Source organism: Camellia sinensis, chromosome 5 (genome assembly GCF_055761805.1).
Source record: "Camellia sinensis isolate YWXY chromosome 5, ASM5576180v1, whole genome shotgun sequence".
NCBI classification, from domain to species: Eukaryota; Viridiplantae; Streptophyta; class Magnoliopsida; order Ericales; family Theaceae; genus Camellia; species Camellia sinensis.
Genome location: NC_138965.1, coordinates 197,184,744 through 197,204,039, shown reverse-complemented (window position 1 = coordinate 197,204,039; position 19,296 = coordinate 197,184,744).

Genomic DNA, 19,296 nt, shown 5'->3' with positions numbered 1-19,296 from the left:
AACTGAATGGCCACTTGTATTTATTTCACCCAAAAAAATTGTAGGTGGAAAATCAGTATATGAAAATCAAAATTAATTGAAAAACAATTACTTGCAAGAAAAATGATTTGAAACAAAAAACCGACTTGAAAAAAAATTATTTGTTACTAACAATCTGAAATGTCAGTTTAAAAACAATATAAACTTATGATTTGACATTACGATTTTTCCTAAAATTATTGCAGGTGACAACCATTTATAAACCAAAAAAACTCTTTTCGAACGATGTCTTATTGGCAGTAATTTTGAGTTTTGTAGTTATAAACTGCAAAGTGACAACCAAATGGTCACCAACTAGGCAACAGTCAATAACATCTCTGTGTTCGTTGCAGGAAAATACTATTTGGTGGATAGCGGCTATAGCAACAAGACAAGGTACCTAGCCCCATACAAGAGGTATAGGTATCACCAAAATGCCCATCGGAATCGAACACCACAGAATGAGTTCGAACTGTTCAATAAGGTACATTCGTCATTGCGTAGTTGTATTGAGCGGACATTCGGTGCGTGGAAGTTGAGGTGGGGGGCATTGCGGAATATTCAAAAGTTGAGTTTCTCTAATCAAGTGACCTTTGTATGTGCGTCGATGGCATTACATAACTTCATATTCTGACACAGTGAAATTGATGAGGTCACGCTGGCTATCCCAAACAGCACCGAATACGTGGCCCCCGAAATGCTCGACCACGACGAATACACACGGGTTGCCGATGTGATTGAGGAAGGGGACTCCGACCCCGCAATGGCAGCTGTAAGAGGGAACATTACGTACCAACTAAGACGGCAACAGAACACGAATATTTGAAACATTAATGTTGGTTAAATTTATAATGTGTGTAACTGAGATTCAAATTTATATTATCATATCTTCTTAAAAAAATGTTTGGTTTTAATATTCTGATGTGTTCGGTAAATTACATTGTGAACGAATTTTATTTGAACAGGAAGTATGTCCAATCATTAACATATAAAATACATGAAGGATGTATGTCCAATAATTGTGTGATTCTTTTTGAAGATTTTTTGTAACGGCCTCAAAATAATAACAATAAACCCACCAGATAAGACATGCATTTACATTTAAACTAACCACATTCCTTTCATTCATTAGAATTCCGTTACATAAGTATTACACGTTAATCTCATAACAAAATGCCCTACGGGCTTACAGCTTTCCAAGTTAACACTTGGTTACAACAAAGGGGTTCTAACTCGTTTACACATTAAGCCCTTGGCTTGAAATTACATGTAATAAATCAAAGTAAAACGACGAAACTATGCCCGCCACAAGCCTCCCAGCTATGTCCTTGGAGGTGGCATGCTTCCTGCACCTGAAAATGATATTCCCATATAGGGTGAGCCACAGCCCAGTAGAAATACACTAAACCAACCATGGACAATGACTAAAACATTAGCAATTGATAGTTGGTCAACACTGATACAGTCACATAAATAACATATTTATGTCAACGACTTACAAGTCCCAATTACTTTTCATTTTCCTTTTAACAACAGATAAGCATACTAGCTCTATCATCATTTCCACAGATATGTATAAAAACTATATCTCACATTCAGATAAGCATAAAAGCTATATCCACATTCTCAACAGATATGTATATCAACAATATCCACAGATAAGCATACAAGCTGTATCCACACTCTACAACAGATATGTATATCAACAATATCCACAGATAAGCATACAAGCTGTATCCACACTTCACTTCACAAAGATAAGCATATGAGCTCTATCTTCACTTCTCTAGACAAGCATATGAGCTCTGTCTACGGAGTACATCCCCTATCTCCTCCAAATACCTATCCGGTTTAGAGGTCCATCCCCTATCTTCCCCTAAACCGCGGAGTACATCCCCTATCTCCTCCTCTACACATAACGCATATAAACACATTGGTTCTATATACAATCACACAATACAAACAATTAATGTATTCTAGCAACTGTCAAGTTCCATAACACATTCCATTGATTAGTTTCAGTTTGCCTAATCAACATACATTGTCTACAACAATCACGACTATCCTCCACCGATAGCCCCAAGCAGTTATTTCTAAAACAGAAAATAAATGCGCAAATGGATATTCAATCAACATTTCATTTCCTCATTTCTCACCAATTAATTATCCCAATTAATTAATCAATGTAATTAGGCCATTTTCCATAATTACCATTTCAACCCTTAGGTCCCATTTTCTTCAATGATTCAGCAATCATTCCATTTTTTTTTCATGCTAAACATGCATCTAGGTTTATTATGAATAAAACCCCAACTTTTGTATAATTGCACAAAAGCCCCAAACTTTCACAAAATTACCAAACCAAGCCCAACATCTCAAAATACCAAAATTTAAAGACAAAACCCATAGAGAGGAGTAGGTTATCCCTACCTCAAATTCGGAGTCCCAAAGGAGAAGACGACAAAACCCAACGTGCTCCAAAACCCGTGATTTTCAGATTAAAATGAAGCCCTCGACGATCAATAACTTTTTTGTAAAGGCCAAAGGTGAGTAAATCACTCCTACTAGATCAAAACCTAGAGAGAAGGTAGTATCTAGAGAGAAAGACTCAACAATGGTGTTTTTGGAAAAGTAAGAGAGAGAAGAGAAAGTGAAAAAGTGATTTGAAAAGTCACAATTTCGGGACTTAAACCCAGTCTTCCGCTCGAGCGTAAAACACCCCGCTCGAGCGGCCACTCACAGACTTCCGCTCGAGCGGCCAACCTCCCGCTCGAGCGCAGAATGCACTCGCCCAGCACTTTTGCAGAACCAGGCCTCCGCTCGAGCTCCCAATCCCTACGCTCGAGCTCACAACACTGCACAACAAGATACTGGATGGATGTAATCTACGCTCGAGCGCCAACACCTCCGCTCGAGCGTACAGGCCAAAAAAATCTGGACAACTAGTTTTGGTTTCTAAACTCAACCAACCTGTAACAAACCCGCTCAACACATCCTATAACTCAAATACAAAGTAAGAAAGGATGTAAACAAGATAATAAACAACTACCAACATCCACGGACACATGTCCGGATCACTATACAACAAGGGTAAACCCGGGATCGCTATATTTTTCTACAAATTTTACTTAGAAAGTGACTATATAATATAAATTTAACTTGATGTAGTGTGAGACATATTTACAATAAATTTAATTTATATAAAAAAAAATTCTAAATCGATAATATTATTTTTAATTTTAATCATTTAGAGTAAATAAATTTGGATGGTGGGTCACCACAGCCATTAAGGTGCTTGTGATAGCAATTCATCCACCTGGTTGATGGCAACCTCTTTGGCAACCTAACCACCGCAGAGTAAACAACCTAACCACTAAAAAAAATAAAAAAAAACCTAACCATTGATTTTTGTGAAATCGATATATTTAAATAAAAAATTTATACACACTATTCACACAAATTTTTAATTGAGGATGTTTCTTACATGTATGGTTCCATTTTTATGTGAAAATTTTTATATACATGTAGAATTTTTTTTTTGTACATGTTACATTGCTTAAGATAGAAATTTAAAAAAATTATTATGAAAAAAGTGATGAATGATTCAAATTTAATATTTACGTCATGAGATTCAAATCTAAAAGGAAAAGGAAAAGAAAAATTCTACATAAAAACAAAAAAGAAAAAGAATGAATAAAAACAATAATTTTTAAAAGGAAAAGAATCAAAAAAAAAATGACTAAGGAAAAAAGAAAGAAAAAATTACCCATAAATCCTATCTTGGAAAAAGTTAAACCATTTAGTCCTATAATTTTTTTTGTATACCATTTAGTCCTAATGTATTGCCAGATTTTTTAGGGTGTGATTTGATTCATTTATTTTTACATCAATACCCTTTTGAGGGTGTGATTTCTCTCTCTCACTGTGCAACTATTCATCAATGGCGAAAGAGAGAGAAGATGTTTGTTAGAGGACGACTTCGAGCAGTTTGAGTAGCACTGTGGAGTCTTTCAGTGGGCCCAAGCCGCCGCAGACAGCGGTTGCTCCGCCGTCTGTGTCCCGACAAGCGCCTCTTCGAGAGGTGTGCAAGCATCTCGAAAAGAGCCGATCGGCTGCGTCGGCCATCGGAATCATACCGCCAGTAGCTTCCAGAAGAGATGATTCGCTTCTCGAACAACACGATGGGATCCAGAGCGCCATTCTTCACTGCAAGAGATCATATAACTCATCCAGATCCAGAGGTAAATAGGACTAGTCATATTCAATTTACACATTAAATCCTCAATTATTAATTAATTCAAATCTTAATCTGTTTCTCTTGAATTTTGGTTCGCAGATTTCTCTGTTGTGTCACGAACCGTAAGCAAACCTTGCCACGAGATCTCAGCTATCAATCCATCTAGAAATTCCACAGAGGAAATGGGAGTCTGAAGAACAATGTTTTGATGTTCAATTAGGCCCTGATGTTTTGATGTTTGATAGTGGAGATGTTCAATGTTTGAAGAACAATGTTTGATGTTCGATTAGGCCCTGAAATTCAATTTTTTTTGTTGATGTTGTTGGACCGGAATGTTTGATGTTCATATGTTGATGATTAATGTCGGTGATGTTTGAAGTTTGATGATGTTTTGTTAGTGTTTGATGTTGTTGATGTTTTTGTTTGATGTATATGCCCTCTATGGTCAATTTCCAAAATTCAAATTTTTTGTTGACGTTGTTGGACCGGAATGTTTGATGTTCACATGTTGATGATTAATGTTGTGATGTTTGATGATGTTTTTTTAAAGTTTGATGTTGTTGATGTTTTTTGATGATGTTTTGTTGATGTTTGATGTTGTTGATGTGTTTGGAGGGAAAACAAACATCTACAGAGTTTTGGGCATTTCAGTCAATACCACGTTGGGGTTTTCCTCATTTACTCTTACTAAAAAGCGCAAAACATAGTGTAACACTGGTTATTTTGTCATTAATATTAGCTTGGGACTAATTGGATCATAAGATAAACTATAGGACCAAATGGGTCATAAGATAAAGATCTGGGATTTATTGGTGCATCGCCCTTAAAAATATTCAAAAAATGAAAAAATTAAAGAAATCATAACATATTTAAACATTAAAATATTTAAAATCTTAACAAAATTAAAATATTTTTAAAATATTTAAAAAATTAAAAAATTAAAATATTGATTTGAATTGAGTTTTGAATTATGTGTTTGGTCATGAGTTTTGAAAAGTAATGATTATATTTTGAATTGAGTTTTGAAAAATGAGTACAAAATTATGATTTAAAAATTCAAAAAAAACACCACACTTAAATTAATAGATGAAACTATAATTTGAGAGACTTACCAAATGAGCCTCAGTTTTCAAAAAACTTTCAAACCAAACACACTGTAACCTCACCTACAGGCTACAACAACAATAGCCGCGAACAACACGACGAACCTCTGTCTCTCTCTGTGTTTGTTGTTTGTGTGTGCGTAAACAGTGTATATTGCGAAGCAATCAAAGTCGAATCGACTACAGACGAAAGCTAAACGTGCGGTGGCAATGAGCATAGACAGGACTCAGGGATGCTGCATTACAATCCGTACTCTTTCTCCACTATCCTCACTCTCCAGATGCGTTTACTCTTCTTCAGGTCCTCAATTTTCTCTCTCTTAATCTTCATATTCATGTATATACTTACTGGCTTATATCCGTATGGGAAAGTCTATAGTACATTTTGTACAAAAAAATGTACGGTACATACAAAATCAATGGTTAAGATTGAGCCACATCATTAAAAGTGACCTGCTAAACAGGTCACTTTTTATAGTTATGAGCTAAAATCATATTTCTTCATAACTATAATCAAATTGATCATAACTTAGCTATAACTACAACTCATAACCAACACCATTTTGCTCATAACTAATATCACATATTTCATAACCACATCTCATAATCAACACCATTTTGTTCATAACTAATATCACATGTTTCATAATCATAATCACATATCTCATAACCAACACCACTTTGATCATAACAAATATCACATATCTCATAACTATTGATCACATATTTCATAACTACTATCCACATACATCATAACCACATCTCATAACCAATTCCTTTGAGTCAAAACCAACATCGCATATCTCATAACCACTAGTCACATATCTCGTAACCAACACCTTTTTGTCATAACTAATATCACATATCTCATAACTACTAATCACATATCTCATAATTACTACCCACATATCTCATAACCAATCCCTTTGAGTCATAACCAACATCACATATCTCATAACCACTAGTCACATATCATGTAACCAACACCTTTTTGTCATAACCAATATCACATATCTCATAACCACTAATCACATATCTTATAATTAACACCTTTTTGCTCATAACCACATCACTTTGATCATAACCAACATCACATATCTCATAACTACTAGTCACATGTCTAATAACCAACACCACATATCTCACAACCATTAGTCACATAACTAATATCTCATAACTCATAACCATTAATACATATAGCATAACCACACCCTTTGACACCACTTTGCTCATAACCATTACCCACATATCTCATAACCACTAACACATATAGCATAACCAAATACCCTTTGACACCACTTTGCTTATAATAATTACTCACATATCTCATAACCACTCATAACCATAACCCACATATCTCATAACCACTAGCACATATAGCATAACCAAATACCCTTTGGCACCACTTTGCTCATAACCATTACCCGCATATCTCATAACCACTAACACATATAGCACAACCAAATACCCTTTGACACCACTTTGCTCATAACCATTACCCACATATCTCATAACCACTAACACATATAGCATAACCAAATACCCTTTGACACCACTTTGCTTATAACCATTGCTCACATATCTCATAGCCACTCATAACCATTACCCACATATCTCATAACCACTAACACATATAGCATAACCAAATACCCTTTGACACCACTTTGCTCATAACCATTACCCACATATCTCATAACCACTAACACATATGGCATAACCAAATACCCTTTGACACCACTTTGCTCATAACCATTACTCACATATCTCATAACCACTCATAACCATTACCTACATATCTCATAACCACTAACACATATAGCATAACCAAATACCCTTTGACACCACTTTGCTCATAACCATTACCCACATATCTCATAACCACTCATAACCATTACCCACATATCTCATAACCACTAACACATATAGTATAACCAAATACCCTTTGACACCACTTTGCTCAAAACCATTACCCACATATCTCATAACCACTACCCACATATGTCATAACTACTAACACATATAGCATAACCAAACACCCTTTGACACCACTTTGCTCATAACCATTACTCACATATCTCATAACCACTCATAACCATTACCTACGTATCTCATAACCACTAATACATATAGCATAACCAAACACCCTTTGACACCACTTTACTCATAATTATTACCCACATATCTCATAACCACTAACACATATAGCATAACCAAACACCCTTTGACACCACTTTGCTCATAACCATTAGCCACCTATCTCATAACCACTAACACATATAGCATAACCAAACACCCACACCACTTTGCTCATAACAATTACCCACATATCTCATAACCATTAACACATATAGCATAACCAAACACCCTTTGACACCACTTTGCTTATAACAATTACCCACATATCTCATAACCACTAACACATATTGCATACACTACAAGAAAAGTGGGCTTATGAGACGGAACTTTTTGCGATGGCACATTTGCCGTCGCAAAAAATGTGACTTTTTGAGACAGCACAACTTGCCGTCACAAAAAATGTGACCTTTTGAGACGACACAATTTGCCGTCGCAAAAAATGTGCCTTTTTGAGACGGCACAACTTGCCGTCGCAAAAAAAAATATGACTTTTTGAGATGGTACAACTTGCCGTCGCGAAAAATGTGACATTTTGAGACGACACAATTTGTCGTCGCAAAAAATATGACTTTTTGTGACGGCGCAACTTGCCGCCACAAAAAATGTGCCTTTTTGAGACGGCACAGCTTGCTGTTGCAAAAAAAATATGACTTTTTTAGACGGTACAACTTGCCGTCGCGAAAAATGTGCCTTTTTGAGACGGCACAACTTGCCGTCGCAAAAAAATGTGACTTTTTGATTAAAATAATAATAATCATTTTTTTCCATTAAAATAAAAATAAAACAAATAAATTTTCAATCTATAACTAAAAAAAAAAGATTTTTTTTTAAAAAAATTTCATTAACTACAAAAAATAAATATTTTAACAAAAAATAATTTTTTTTGGCGACGGCAACCCCCGTCGCAAAAAAAAAAAAAAAAAGGTTAAACCACGTTTTGTTGTTTAAATTTCATTTGTGACCGATTTTTTTTTTTATTCCTGCTATGTTTCCCCTCATTTTTTTTCCCGTTCCCCTTTTTTTTTTTTTTTTCCATTCGCGTTTTGTAATACCCCCATCCCAAACAAAAAATCCTCAATCTCAAACCACCCCGCCCAAAACCAAAAATCCCTAATCTCTTCTTACCCCCCTCTCTATCTCTTTTCACTCACTTTTCATCTTCCTCTCTCTCTTCTCTTTCTCTCTTTCACTCATCACTCTTCTCTGTCTGTCTGTCTGTCTATCTGTCTCTCTTTCTCTCTATGTGTCTCTCACTCATCTATCTCTTCTCTCATCTCTTTTCTCTCTCTGTCTCTTTCGTTCATCTCTCTTCTCTCTATCTCTCTCGTTCATCTCTCTTCTTTCTCTGTTTCTTTTTCTATCTCTCACTCTCTATCTTTTTCTCGCTTTGTTTCTCTCTCTTCTCTTTCTCTCTAACTCATCACTTTTATCTGTCTGTCTGTCTCTCTCTTTGTCTCTTTGTCTCTCGCTCATCTGTCTTCTCTCTATCTCTCTCATCTATCTTCTCTCCATGCCTCTCTCACTCATCTTTCTTCTCTTTATCTCTCTCTCCCTCATCTCTCTTCTCTCTATCTCTCTCATCTCTCTTCTCTCTATGTCTCTCTCGCTCATTTCTATACATGTCTCTCTCTCGCTCGTTTTTCTTCTCTCTCTATGTCTTTCTCTCGTTCATCTCTTTTTGTCTATCTCTCGCTCATCTCTTGTTTCTCTCTCTTTCTGTCTCTCTCTCTCTCTCTGTCTCTCACTCCCTTTCACTTATCACTCTTTTTCTCTCTATCTGCTTGTTTATTTGTCTTCCCCTCATTATGTTCGCCTTGCTTACGCCGCTCTCCCTTCTTTTTTATTTACCAAGCTATCTTCGATTTATCGAGACACTATAAGAAAATGCACTTTTAGTGACCACTTTGTCTTTCTATCGCTCATCACTCTGTCTCTATCTCTCTTCTCTATCTGTCTCTCACTCATTTCTCTCTCACCACCCATCTCCTCTACCACCTTCATCGCTACTGCAAATGACATTCCACTACCACAACTACTACCACTGTTGCCACTCTGCCTCTATGACTATCATTACTACCACCATCACCACCACTTCACTACCACCATTACTACTACCATTACCTCTCATCCATCACCGCTACTCTATCTCCTTTACCACTACCACTACCACTACCACAACTTCACCACTAATCTCATTCGCTATCACTACCACCGCCACTATCACCTCTTATCCACCACCTTCACCACTACTGCCGCTCCATATCCTCAACCACAAAAAATTAGTTCATGATTTTTAGTAACCCCCAATCTCCCCCCCTTGGCCCGCCATTTTTTTTTCCATTCCCGCTCGGGTTACCAAAAACCCCCAATCTTGTCTCTGTCTCTGTCTCTGTCTCTCTTCTCTTTCTCTCTCTCACTCATCACTCTTCTATGTCTGTCTGTCTGTCTCTTTCTCTCTATGTCTCTGTCTCTTTTCTCTTTCTCTCTCTCACTCATCACTCTTCTCTGTCTGTCTGTCTGTCTCTCTCTTTCTCTCTGTGTCTCTCGTCCATCTCTTTTCTCTCTCTTCTCTTTATCTTTCTCTGTCTTTCTCTCATTTATATCTTTTCGCTCTTTTTTCTTTATTTTTCTTTATCTATCTCTTTTCACCCATTTTTTCATCTTCCTCTCTCTCTTCTCTTTCTTTCTATTACTCATCACTCTTCTCTGTCTGTCTGTCTGTCTATCTGACTCTCCCCCCTCTCTCTCTCTGTCTCTCACTTATCTACCTCTTCTCTCATATCTTTTCTCCCTCTATCTCTTTCGCTTATCTTTCTTCTCTCTATCTCTCCGGCTCATCTCTCTTCTCTCTTTGTCTCTCTCGCTCATCTTTCTTCTCTCTATCTCTCTCGTTCATCTCTTTTATTTCTCTGTCTCTTTTTCTGTGTCCCACTCTCTACCTCTCTCTCTATCTCTTTCTCACTCATCACTCTTCTCTGTCTGTTTGTCTGTCTTTGTCTCTGTCTCTTTCTCTCTTTGTCTTTCGCTCATCTCTCTTCTCTTTATCTCTCTTCTCTTCATCTCTCTCATTTCTCTTCTTTCTCTATCTCTCTTGCTCATCTCTCTTCTCTCTATCTCTGTCTCTCTCACTTATCTTTCTTCTCTCTCTGTCTCTGTCTTTTTCTATGTCTTTCTCTCGATCATCTCTTTTCGCTCCATTTATCTCTCTCTTTGTCTATCTCTCGCTCATCTCTTATTTCTCTCTCTTTTTCTGTCTGTCTGTTTGTCTCTATCTCTTTCTCTCTCTATATCTCTTTCTCTCTATTACCTCTAATCTCCTTTGCCATCACCATCACCACCACCATCACCTCTTATCCACCACCTTTACTATTATTGCCGCTCCCTCTTCTTTACCACAAAAAATTAGCTCTTGATTTTTAATAACAAAAAAAAATGGGTCACAAAAAAATATTTTTCATTGACCATAAAAAATTAATTTTATTTTAACAGAAAATATTTTTTATTAAAATATTACCTCTACTTCTACAAAATTAAAAAAAATATTAAAATAAAAATAAAACAAATTTTTCTCTTTTTTTCACTGACTCACTGGACGGCCCGCCCAAATTTTCCTCTTAATTTCCCCCATTTTTTTTCCCTCTGCCTTTCCCCGCCCTTTTTTTCATTTCCTTTCAGTTTTGTAGAGCCCTTAATTTCGCGACATTGTTTCAAAACAGTGAGCAAACCTAATCTGAGAGAGAGAAGATAAAGGGTTTGAAGAGAGACTGGGGTTGAAGGGGAAGGGTTTCAATCGGCGGCGAGACTGGTTCAGCTTTCGTTTCTCTCATAAAAGGAGTCTACCTAATAGCCTTGGACTCTTCGTTTCTCTCATACTCCTCACCTCTCCCACAAAATCCCATTTTTTTCTCAGCTTTCTAGGTCCGATTTTTATCTCTTTTTTCCCTTATTATTATTATTATTTTGGGTGTTATATATGATTTATACTGGTATTTGTATATGCAGATCTAATCTTAATTTGGCTTTTTATGATGTGGGTTTGATGTAGATTTTGAGCGTACCCAGAAATGGAGAGTGGTTTGGATCCCCAGATGAGCAACACCTCTCATGGGTCGGAAGATGAGTCTTTGATGGAGATGGGATCTGGAAGTTTTGGGTAATTCTTTAATTTTTTTAATTTTTTTTTAAAATATTTACAATTTCTAACCCATTTGTTTGTTTAGATTCTCTCACCTTTTTTTTTTGGGTTAAAATTTGGAGATAATATATATTTGTGTATATATAATTGTCAGGTGCTCACATTACAGAAGGAGATGCAAGATCAGAGCACCTTGTTATGATGAGATATTTGATTGCAGGCATTGCCATAATGAATCCAAGGTCTTTTAATTTTTAATTTTTAATTTTTAATTTTAAAAAGTTTTTTCAAGTAATATTACTGCTACTGCTAATGTTGTTAGTTTTAGTTTGTTTTTGTCCTGCCAAAAAAAAAAAGAAGTAATTTCATGGTATTTTTTAACATAATTTGCTAGAAATTGATCATCTCAATTGGCATGAAATTCATGCTGTTAGTTTTAGTTTCTTTATGTATTTAAAACCAAAACTAAAACATAAAAAAATAAAAAATAAAAATTGATTTGGTATTTTCAAACAGAATTTGCTTGAAGTTAATCCAATATACAAGAAAATGAAAGGAAAAGAGAAAGAGAAAAAGGAATTTCTAAATCTAAATAGAAATATTTAGAAAGTTTACCTCAAATGTCTATCACTTGTAAGAGCTGTATAATATATTTCTCTCACTGTTAACACTTTAGGTAGGTCTTCGTTCTTTGGTTTGCAACTTTTTAGTTTCAAATATTTTGTTTACTACAAGAACTTCAAGCTTCAGTGGACATGGGTGGGCTTGTCAATGTCATAATATACTAAACAAGTAGATATTTGTGAAGCAAGTTGACAAAAACGAAAGAAGTTCTTATTCATCTTAATGAACCTTTCTAACATTTTTTTGATTTTGATAAAAAATGAACATTTTAACAACATTAATTTCTTAAATGTTCATTTATCTTTTGCACCAATGCTAAAGAAAATTTAACCATTCATGTGTTGTGTATCATATCATTTTATCATATGCATCATACTTGCACCTTAAGATACATTCAATATAAGATTTACCCCTGGCCAGTTCTGCCTGTAGGGCCAGGAGCTGGTTTGGGGAATCATAGAGCCTATGGAATCCCAACTGGCTCATGGGTTCCCGCCCCAGCATGTATTAGTGATACATATCAATTTACCTCTAAATGGATTGGGTCGTGAATTATAAGATACTGACAAGACTTGTACTAATAGACATGAGAGACATGCTTATAATGTGAAATATGAATTTTCTTTTTTTCTTTTGAAGATGTCATTCAAAGGATACCTAACTTTTTGATGGTTTTGAATACTTTTAACAGTTTAAAAAAATAAATGATGCTATTGAATCGCACAACACTGCTCGTTGCAGCATTGGTCCAACTAAGGGTGTTGGAGATCTTAACCTTGAAGCTTTATCTGCTCCACAGAAGAAAGGAAATGAGAAGATTTTTATTTTGATTCAAGCTTCTGCCTATAATTTGCATCCCCTCATGTTTGTGGCCATCAAAAGTGATGTCTGATATATTATTTTGTAAGTTTTCATTTTTCTTTGTGAACAAAGTAGTAACTAGACGAGGTTACACTACTGCTGCATTCTTTGTTGTCGTCGTTCTACCTGTGATGTAGAATTCTTCTACTTTCAGAATTCCCATGAAAATGAAATTCCACCAGGCTGTGCCTATTTTATGAGATACCCTCTCTTAGCTTACCCTGCTTGTTCGGGTAATTTTCTTGTTAAAATGGCTATCAGATTCAATTATTGTGAAATAAATTGTAGATGTTAATGCGTTTGATATAATGACCATTTTTATTTTAGTTTATGAAGCTTGAAGGCTTCTAAATTGTTGTCTTGAAGCAATGTTCTTGCTATTACCTAACAGCATCTCTAATGATTCAATTGCAAACAGACGGTTATTGCTATATTTTAGTAATGAATAATGACAAAATACTAAAGTTTAGGAATGTTGTTTTAGTAGTTACTTTGCTATTTTTTTTAGATTTTTCTCTCAAAATATCAAATAAAAAAAAATGTTATATATAGTGTTGCTTCAATAGTAACTTTGCTTTTGTTAGATTGTGGCTTCACAGCATTGGTTTTTAAATGATGATTTGCAAATCCTTAGCCACTATATTTCATAGTTTTTGAAGCAGATTTAATGCCTTTGTCTTTGGCTCTTCATGATAGTGTTGAGTTCACTGGTTTTTGCTGTTCTAAATAAACAAATTTTTTTGGTAGCCCTTCTTACAACTAGGAAGTCACCTCTTTTGGCAAGTAAATTCTTCTCTACTTAGTGAATTAAAGCTTGAATCATGGTTATTATATTTATAACAATTCTTGTGTTTTTTAGATTCTTTGTTATCTTAATTAATTGATGTGTAACGAAATTTGTAGGTACCAAAAGAGTATTGAGCTCCTGATCTTGAAGCTTCCATTCAAGAGGCTTGTCCATGAAATTGCTCAGGACTTCAAGGTAATTGAATGGTCGCAATAGATTAACATTGTCATATTTATCATAATTGGTTAGGGTTTTGTTTTTTTGTTTTGTTTTGTTTTGTTTTTTTTTAATGTTTTTGATTTTTGTGTGTGTGTGTGTGTGTTGGGTTGTGGATTTGAATAGGTTACATTCTTTGATTGTTGATTGAAATTTTGAATGGTTTGCTTTTGTTTCTGTTTTTTTGTTTTCAAATTATTACCTCTTCTACAATTTGTTGCTGATTGAAATTTGTTGCAGTCCTGTATCCATGTTCCAGGTTTGTTTTAAATTTCCTAATACTTAAGACAGACCTCAAAATAGAAAGCATCATTATTTATAAGCTTCCATATATGAAATCATTCGAAGGATATATTTAGGTTATGCATGCATGAGTTTGACATATCAATGCATGTCGTAAATATAAGTTTGACATTAAAAAATATAAATATTAGAAAAATTCGTTGTAAATAGAAGTCTTGGTATATCTCAAGCGTGAAACTTTTTGACATTCAACTTTCAGAAGATTAAGTGAGCTTGTTTCATTATGCATGATTAAATATATAAGGTTGTTGGCTTTAAATTTGTTCATATTTTTTTTATTTGTTACGATTTCATTCTTCTTTTAGAATCTCTGCTATAAATGGGGTGCAAAACTGACTCCATCAGAGGTGGCTGATAAAGTGAAGCACTATGGCAAGATAAGTGGAAGAAGTCGAGGGTTTGGCTTTGTGACGAGGAGGTTGTTTTTCTGTCCTTTTAATTTATTTTTTTTTAAAATAATCTTTAGCATGATGTTCACATTTTGATTTGGGTTTAATTTGATTTGATTGTAGAAGTAAGCAAAGCAGGACCTCTGGTTGAGTATGAGCATAGAATTGCCATGGGTGATCTTGTGGATGGGGATAGTAGTCAGGTAAAATTGCAATCAATTCACTCTTCATGTTGATTATAAGTTTCAAAGGAAAAGCTAGTAGTTTGTATGTCTCTTCCAAATTTTCTCCAACCTAGAAGGTTAAGTTTCTCATATTCGATCAGAATTTTAGGTGAAGTAGCTGTGTATCAATTAGTTATCATGAGCATACCACTGCCTTTTGGTGTACCATTCTGGATTTATAATTTATAAACATTAATTTGTCAATTGTTGTGGATTTACATATAGGAGTCTTTAATACAATTTAAAAAAAAATAGTTGAACATTTTATCAATTTATACAATATATTCTTTAAGAAATTTAAAGAAAAATTAATGTTAAATAGTTTCTTCTAGAATGTATGCTAAATTGCCAATATGATTTTCCATATTAATGAAAAGGGTCTAGATTATCGTTTCTTCTTGTTTGTGATGTGTAATTTTAAATTTTTGAATGCGGCAAGTTGAAGTGAATGTATGTGGATGCATGTGGCTATTATTACCAAAAATATAATTAGAAAATAGTTAGGAACACTCTTATAAAATTTCACATCACTCAACTCTTAACTTTTGTTTAATTGGTTGTTGAGTTTTTGAATATGGGTTAAATTTATCTAGCGAATATTGCTCCAATAGTGTACTAACATGCCATCTCAACTTAATGTTTCTAGGATGATTTCTTACCAAGAATGTCAACTCCTTGGAACATATATTTAAATTTCTCTTCAGGTGAGTTGTGTTCCTTTTATACGATGACTTTGAGAAGCCTTTGAATCTTTGTTTTACTTTTACTATTGTCTCTTTAACTTGGCCTTAATTCTTTGGACACACGGTTAGAGATTTAGACAAAAACATGTGAGAAAAAAGGCAAAAACGGGCTGTTTGGGGGGCGAAAATTGGAAGTAGCCTTGAGATCACCACGGTCACCTCAGCCTAGATTAAACAAACTTGTGAGAGCAAGTGGCGTGTCACTAGGAAACACAGTTAGAGAATTAGAGACAAAAATGTGAGGAAAAAATATAAAAAGTATCATTTTAATTTTTACCTTTACTTTCTTGTTCATGTTACCTAGCTACTTTCCATAGATCTTTTTTTTTTTTTTGGGTCCAATTTTACAATCATTTGATGTGCAAATATTTTCATAAAAACATTACCTGACATTTTTTTATCTTTTTTTTTTTTGTTGGTACAGATGGATGAACTCGTGCAACAAGCTGAAATTGTACAGGACTAGTTGGCATTTGTTTCATTTTTTGAAAGATTATATATTTTTGGATGTGTATGAAAAATATTTGGGTAGACCATTAGTTATATTTTTAAATAAATGCGTATGGATAAAAATTTGAAACATAATAACAAGTACTTGTTATGTTTTAAATTTTTAAGCTAGATGGATGTGAATTGGATGATTATATAGATTACGTGACATTTTGGATTGGACGATTATGTAATTTTGAATTACTTCTAGATGAAAACTTAAAATAGTTGATGATTTTAATTAAAAAGGTTTAAGAATTGGATGATTTATATATTTTGTTGGATGTTCATGATTCAATTGATTTTGTTGGTTTGAATTATTCTTGCAACTTAGAGGTTATATTGAATTGATTGAATGAATTATTATATTTTGATAAACAAAAAGGATTGAATTGGCGATCAAAAATTGGTTTTGTTTTTTCTCTTTTGGTGACTAAGTGACTAGTCGGGAAAGACAAATAGTATTGTTAGTCAGTGCACACCACTCATATTTAGTAATCAAAATGTTGTTTGGCAAAAGGTACATTTGGCTATTAAATAAATAGTAGGTAAAATTATTAATTTTGGCAACCAAAGTGTTTAGTCGTGAATAGGTTTATTGCCGACTAAAGTTTTAGTCACACAAATATTACTTTTGGTTACTAACATGTTTTGTGGTATGTGACTTTTGGTGACTAATATGTTTCGTTGAGGAATGTAACAATTGGCGACTAACATATTTCGTTGTGGAATGTGACAGTTGGTGACTAACATATTTAGTCGGGAAAATATCACTTTTGGCGACTAAACTGTTTTAGCTATAAAATGGTTTCGTCTCAGTAAATATATATTTAGCGATAAAAAATTTAGGTAGCAAATAGAACTTTTTTCCCGACTATTTTGTGAGGACGATATAATTATTGTTATTGGAGTTTATGTTTAATGAATTGAATTTTTATATTTTTTTAGTTGAGTGTTTTTATATATTTGGATGAAAATAGAATTTTGGCTAATTTTGCTGTTAAAGATATTTCTTTGTATGCACTAAGTGTTACGATAAAAATCTTTTAGTAATTGCTAGCTCTTTGATAGCATTTCTTGAATACTATGATATCCTTTTTTCACAGCATTTGTCCATACTAGTTGATCAAATACTAGTTTGTAACAAATTGCTTCTATGATCCATTTTACAAACCTCTTGAATGCAAAAAAATATAACTTGCAACAAGAAAGTGGATACTTGGATTTTATGAACAATTGATTGGCTTTCAATTGAGTTGGAATGACAAATGATTACATAATCAATTAAACAATCGATTATAAAACACTATGTTTTTATAAATTGTCTTGTACAATTGATTGTAAAATCGATTCTTGCAAATGTGTTGTGGCTTGTATTCATAATCAATTCAATTGCAGTAGTCTATTTGGACCAAGACTCGTGGCTTGCATACATAATTGATTGGCCTAAAAGAATTGGTCTATAGTGTTGGCATTCTTGCCATAGCCTAATGCAATCTCAACCAATTTTCAAAGAGATTAACTGACATCAAAACACAATCTGACACTTGATTGGTAAGAACATTAGATTAGCATAACATAAAATACATTATCAAACACAAAACAAGATTATCAAAACCCGTGTAGCCATTACAATACCCAAAAAAAGAAGTTTAAACTCATTTGATCCAATCATACATATTGTCAATACAATTCAATTGTTATATGGAAACCATTGCCAAGAATCACAACCCAATCCAAAAAGATAAAACTCGATCTACGAAGAGACACTGCTGGAAATGAGGGTTTTAACGGCGTTTAAAAAATGCCACTAAAGGTCACAAAAATGCCATCAAAACCTTTTGTGACGTTTAGCACCAAACGTCGAAGATGCGGCCGTCGCTATAACTTTGTGACGCTTTAGAAACGTCGCTATATTACTATAGACGGTGTTTTCTAAAAGCGCCGCTAAAAGTTATATTTAGCGACGTTTTTAAAATGCCATCTTATCTCTTTTTGCCAAAGAAAAATCCAACCGTTTAGCGACGTTTTTAGAAACGCCGTGATACCCTTTTTTTTAAAAAAAAAAATTTATGCTGATTTTATGTTATTGACCTAAAAAAATACCAATAATAAAACTAAAAAATAGCACTAATATGAAATAATAATTCCAATTCACATAGTAAAATCTTATCAAATGATAGTCCACAATCATTGTGCAAAAAAAAAAAAAAATATTCACACAAATCATTTGAACAACATTAAGGAGTCACCAAAATATGATGCCCCTCTATTTGAGCCAAAATAGGAATCTGGGCATTTAAGCCAACTTGATATTCATATTCTCATTCACAATAACCACATTCACATACAAATCATTTTCCTACCATATCAACCTAGTTCACCAAAATAGGATGCCCCTTTTTGCAGTGTCATGCGTCTCTGCAATTACATTGGGAATATGAGTTTTGTTGACTTGTAATCTAGCCTCTTCATCTTTGTCTCCAATGCACTTTTTTCATTTATCTCTGTTGTTCCCTGAACTTAAAAACATGTATACAATTTGGGGGGGGGAGAGAGAGAGAGAGAGAGAAGTTGATATCAATAATCATAAACAATAGAAAACAATTATCCATAAACAGTTAATTCTCAACAAAAGACTAATTCTCAATAGGTAATTATAACAGCGAAATGGAAATATAAGCTACAAAGACTAATTCTCAACAAAAGAAAATTTCATAAAGAAAACAATCATCAATCCATATTGATATCAGTAATCATAAAGTTCAACATAAAACATATATCCATATATCCATCACCCAATAGGACATTAAGCTAGCAAGTTTGCAATAGCATATCTCATTCCAATTTTGCACCCACTTAATTCCAAGTACGTCAAATTCAAGACTCAAATCTGCATATATATATATATATATATCAGCCATTTCTAATAATGCTTCCTTTCCTGATACTATTGCTATGCACAGTACTATTGTCTATCCACCAAACAATTCACCATCTCCCTCACAAGGCAGTAACAAAAGTGCTGCAA